Genomic DNA, 6,000 nt, shown 5'->3' with positions numbered 1-6,000 from the left:
TTCTCTGCTCTTCAGAAATTAGAAGAGCAATCAACTCCTCAAAATCAGGAAATTTTTCACGGACGGCAATGGATGTCCGAAACTGTGCATAATCCTTTCCTAGACCATTCAAGGTCACAGAAACTAAATCGTCATCATCCACTGGCGACCCAATGGAAGCAAGTGCATCCACAATTTTCTTCACCTTCATGTGGTAGTCATTGATGCTCATATTTTCTCTCTGCACATTGTGCTGCTTGAGCTGCATTTTCCTGGCCTGCATATTTGTGCTGTACATTTTAGCCAAAGTATCCCATGCCACCTTTGGCATACTTGCATCCTGAATATGCACAATCATTGAATCTGAAATACTGATAGCAACCAGTACATAACTTTTCTGGCTCTCTCATGCCATCCTTTGAATGCCTGCATTTCCTGTTGATTGGGAACATTAGGAAGAACAGGTTCTTCTTCATTCCTGTAATGAACTCCCAATAGCCTTTTCCCATCAAGAAATTCGTCATTCTAAACTTCCATGCCTAGAAGTTGTTCTTGTCAAGCTTTTCAGTGACAATCTATGAAAGGGAATCAGATGCCATTACAGAACACTGCAAAATATTCTGTCACTGCAAAAAACACAGCTTTTGCCTCACACGGGCAGATTTGCAAAACTGACGAAAGTGGTATTTTACCACACAGTCACTTCCTAGTGACGATTTTGCATCAACAGGCAACAAGCATGAATCTGCAACTCCCAAAATCTCTGCACACAGGCATACGATGCAATTTTTGCGGCAACTTTTCACCGACTAGCCGAGTAGTGGTCGCACAGCAAAAACAGGGCCTTTTTCTGAGTGCCTGCGGAGAACTTCCGCCTCCAAAACGGGCCCCGAAATGACCTCGAATTAGAAAAATAAAGTCACACCGCCACACTGCGAAGGGCATCTCAATCTGAGACAGTGCACTCTTGCACTTCCGGCTGTGCTACCTGCAGAGATTTGCTCCCAAACTCGAAAAAGGAAAGCAACACTTGTCCTCTTACCAGGACACTACGAACTTGGTTTGCTTTCTTGAGCTCCTTACCACGAACAAGGCTCTGATACCATGTGAAGATAGTTGGAGAGAGGGAAGGAGTCTCACTTGAGGCTTTCTCACAATCACAATGGGGGAATACACACAAAGGTGGAGGCTGAAAACAATTTTCCTCTTCTTAGTTGTGAAAGCCAAAAGAACTCTTGTACAAAGAAAATAGAAGAACCCTATATGTGGGTCTCAAACCAAACTCAACTAACTAAGGTGGCATACTAACTGAGCCACAAACTAGAGTAGATAAGGATAGCTGTCATCCAGCTATTATTCGTGGGCGGTGTACCAACCGCATCTCTAGCTAACAAGTCGGTGACATAAATACACAACAGTCACCCTGGCATATCGCGAGTGGAGCTCGATATCTCAACATTATATAGCCACCAGTCGTAGTCGGTTAGGCTCAATTGGGTGACTGACCCAGTCCACCCAAAACGGTCGACTGGGGGTCGGTCCCAAAATAGGCCACCAACCATACAATAGAACCGGTGCGCAAAACAAAGCAACTGACCTACGGTTTTCCGTTCGGCCCACAGCCATCCGGGATCATCTGAGGCTCCAAATGCGCCTCGCAAGCCGAGGGCTGCCCCGAGAAATGCTCCGTCTACCCTCAGTGCGGTCAGTCAAGGGATGCCTTCCCGCACTTGCATGTAGCCTAGTTGGCGGTGTGCCAACTCTATCTGAAGTCGTATAGACATCAAGCCACACATGGCCCCCATCTGGTGTCCAAACCAGGACCTATTTCATTAATTTTGGACTTTTTCTGTTGTTTTTGGATGAAGCCCAAAAATCCTTCCCAAATGAAAACACTACTTTGTGAAAATATCCTTCCCAAATCAAAATTTTACTTTCTGAAAATATTCTTCCCAAATCAAAAGTTCACTTTGTGGCACTATCATATTCACATAAAAATATTGTTTTTTCAATCTATACTTTTGCACCAACATGCAAGAATTTGAAATAATCCTATATTAGAAATTCTAGCTATATCTAAGTTATTTGTTAATTTAATTATTTTTAATATTTTTCCTTGACGTTTTTCCTTAATGTGATAAATTTATAAATCCATGAAAGGAGAATTAAATATTTCATGAAAATAACATTGTCACTCGCAATATGCACAAAATTTTTAAAACTTTTAATAAATAGAAAAAAGACATGATGCCATAAGACCCAAGTTTTGTATTGAACCAAAGAGGTATAATAGCAATTATAGCTATTATTATATGGTTACATTGAGAGACGTTGCTCTCAGCTAGAGTCTTTATATCCAAAATGATATAGATTGAACATATGTTTACAATTCAAATTGTTGCTCTTAAAGAGCCTCAATTCGTGCCATCTGCATAATTTGACTCCCCATTGTCTTATTGCTCAATGTCATGACAGTCCCTTGCTAGGTGCCATCTGCATAATTTGACTCCCACTTGTCTTGCCAATCCTTGCCCCTTGGGTGCATTGACTCCCCATTGTCTTATTGCTCAATGCGATAGTCCCTTGGTAGGTGCCATCTGCATTAACTCCCTATTGTCTTGCCAAGCCTTGACCCTTGGGTGACATCCAGTGCAAAATGTAGGTGCCATCTGTATTAACTCCCACAAGTTGTCTTGCCAAGACTTGCCCCTTAAGTGCATTGACTCCCCATTGTCTTATTGCTCAATGTGATAGTCCCTTGCCAGGTGCCATCTGCATTAACTCCCTATTGTCTTGGCAAGCCTTGACCCTTGGGTGACATCTAGTGCATATTTTGACTCTCATTTGACATAGGAGGTGATGACTCTGATTATAATTGTCTTGGATTTAGTACCCAAATAAAATCCTTTAGTGGACTTCAATACAAAGCTTTAAACATGGACATTCTTCATTTTGCTGTCTCCTTCTACTTCCTCCATGGCGAGCATCCTTAAAAATTCGTGTATATGCAAAATAGTTTGCTGTGGTATTTTTATTTTTCCTTCTACCTCATATCCCATGCGCTTCTTTGATTTCTTTGACCTTGAATGCCAAGACACTATGATTGTCTCCGTCAAAACTTGAGAGACCGCTTCATCATTTGGGACCCACTCCTTCATTATACAATTAGTATACAATGCATTGTTCCTCCTTCATTACTCTCTTCCTCTTTGGTTGCTTTTGTGGATCTGCCTGGATTCGCTTTCTCTTCATGCATATGTATGACTGTTTTCGTTCCTCGTGCACATTGTTATCTGTTTTTATGCACTTCTTCTCCTCACATTTGTTTGTAACCAAGCATCCATGATTGGTCGTTGCATCCTTGTCCATATCACAATCAAAGTTAAATATTGAATAATCCTTTGTTGATCTCATCCTCGTTTTTAACATACTCTTAGGACCATTCAATGAATTCAATATTCCACGAGAGTATTGAGAACCTTGAAACTCTTCCACTCCTGAGAGAACATCACTCATTGGGACATCTTGCATGGCTTTCACAAATCCACAAGCTTGATTGACACGAGATTGACACCAGGTTTGTTAATATCCATGAACTCATCCACACTTGACAAGACATCGCTATTGAAACCTTTGCCCTTCTCACTGTGCAAGAATTCATCCACCCCAGATAAGGCTTCGCTTCTAAAATCATTTTGTTTCTCGGAACCAATGAACTCATCCACTCCAGATAAGATGTCACTTCTAGAATTGAGTATATTGAAATCATCCACATTTGAAGTGATAGAGCCTGGCACATGGGCACGCTTTTTAGGTCCTTCGATATTGTAGTATACCTTGTCTTTATCATTGAAAACGACGTGCCTCTTTCTCATGTTTAAAAATTGCATGCTCCATCTCATATTCTTGCCTACCTCATAGTAGGGATCACATAAGGATGTTATGTTATCAACCATACCATCATCAGTGACTTTTAGAATCCTCATCTGTGCAAATGACCATTGCTCCACTTGTTCAAATCCCAATACTTCACCTTCTGCTACAGTCTTATTTGCAAATGATCTCATTTGTAAAATGTCCCCTATAGTAAAATCCAAGGTGGTGCACCTTGTATTCTTGATAATGTCTGTTGCATAAGTCTCATCTTTGTCCCATGCTATAAATGATTTGTTGGATGTATTATAGGGCATAACATCTCCAAGTGTTTCCATATCTCCACATTTATACTTTAGCTCAACATGTGCGCTAAGAATCTTTGATACAGTAACTGCCACCTTATCTTCGCCAAGTCTTTGAAAGTGGCAAACTGAATTGGGATCACTATCATGGATTGTAGCAAATGCAACTACTTCTCTTTTTCTACATAAAATCACATCCATCCCTGGAACAAAATCTATCTCCATCTCCTTTGTGAGAGTCCTTCACAAGCAAGCTGCAATAGCAACAATTACATAAATATTAGTCTCTTTTTAATACTCTACTCATTTATTATAATTTTTAATTAGTACTTAATTTATTGGTGGCAGAAGTTATCCGATCAAGTACTCATCAGATGGACATGCCAAGTTATCCTTTGCATGGTCGATCAAGCATTAAATACTATTTTTGCTCTAGTGTCATGCACATCTGTAAAAAAACACAAGCCTGCTAGGTATGTTATCCAATCAAGCACTTATGGGATGGGTGTGCCACTTTGCATGTAAGTCAATTCCACCTAGTTGAAGGTGCGTGCAAAGTATTGTGCCCATCGGATATGCTTTGCATTGTGGATCAAGCATAAAACACCGTTTTTGCCTTAGTGTCATGCAAAACCATGAAAAAACACGGCCCTAAGTGTGTTAATCAAACAAGTACTTATTGGATGGGGCTCCACTTTTCATGCGAGTCCGTTTTAACTAGGTTGAGATGCGTGCAAAGTATTGTCACCATCGGATATGCTTTGCATGGTCGATTACGCATTATACAACGTTCTTCCCGTAGTGATATGCACATCTGCAAAAAAACACGCCCTTAGGTATGTTATCTGACTAAGTACTTATCGGATGGGTGTGCCTCTTTGAAAAAATTTCAATACCACCTAGGTTAAGGCGTAGGAAAAGTATTTTTCCCATCGGATATGCTTTGCATGGTCTATCGAGCATTAAATACTATTTTTGCTCGTGTCATGCACATCCGTAAAAAAAACACGCTACTAGGTGTGTTATCCGATCAAGTACTTATGCGATGGGAATGCCACTTTGCATGTAAGTCAATTGCACCTGGTTGAAGGTGTGTGAAAAGTATTGTGCCCATCAGATATGCTTTCCATTGTGGATCAAGCATAAAACACCGTTTTTGCCTTAGTGTCATGCACAACCATATAAAAACACAGCCCTAGGTGTGTTAGGGTGGTAGCAAGCTAAGGGTGTCCACTTTTTGTTCACTCCCCAATCCTAAGGAGGTGGAAAAACAAGCTTTTTAGCACTCAAAAATGCAAATCTCACCTACTTCCCTATGGATCTAGTCTTTGAAGTCTTCTGACACAACATCACACTTGCTATTGTGCACACAATCGTATAGTCTGATCGAAAATTCGATGCACACACAAAAAATTTCTTTGTGTCACACGGCATGGTTCCAGGGTGGTCACACGTTTGTCACGAACAAAGAGTGTCATATAAAATTCTAAATTTCTCACTCATTTTAGATTAAATGTTATTGAAACTTTGTAAGTGGTCTCTTTGCATTATGTAGAGCTTAACTTGATTTATTGGTAATTTTTTGAATGATTTATCTAATTATAAATAATTATTTATAATAAATAAAGTCATAAAATACATGCATTTTAGTAGCACACCACATTTTTTTAGTATTTTGAATAATTAAGCAAATCCAATTCGGTGGAAGGTTAGTAGGCACATAAGGGTGTGTGGTTGAATCATCAAATCCCAAATCCAACGGTTAGATTTAGGAAGATTGAAGTTTAATTTTTACTTTTACTCCTCAGAGGATCAACAAAGAATATTAAAAATAAATCTAGTA

Source organism: Dipteris shenzhenensis, chromosome 7, assembly GCF_047967505.1.
Source record: "Dipteris shenzhenensis isolate YYH24624 ecotype China chromosome 7, Dip_SZ_1.0, whole genome shotgun sequence".
In the NCBI taxonomy this organism is placed as follows: domain Eukaryota; kingdom Viridiplantae; phylum Streptophyta; class Polypodiopsida; order Gleicheniales; family Dipteridaceae; genus Dipteris; species Dipteris shenzhenensis.
Note: the sequence above shows the minus strand (reverse complement) of the source record.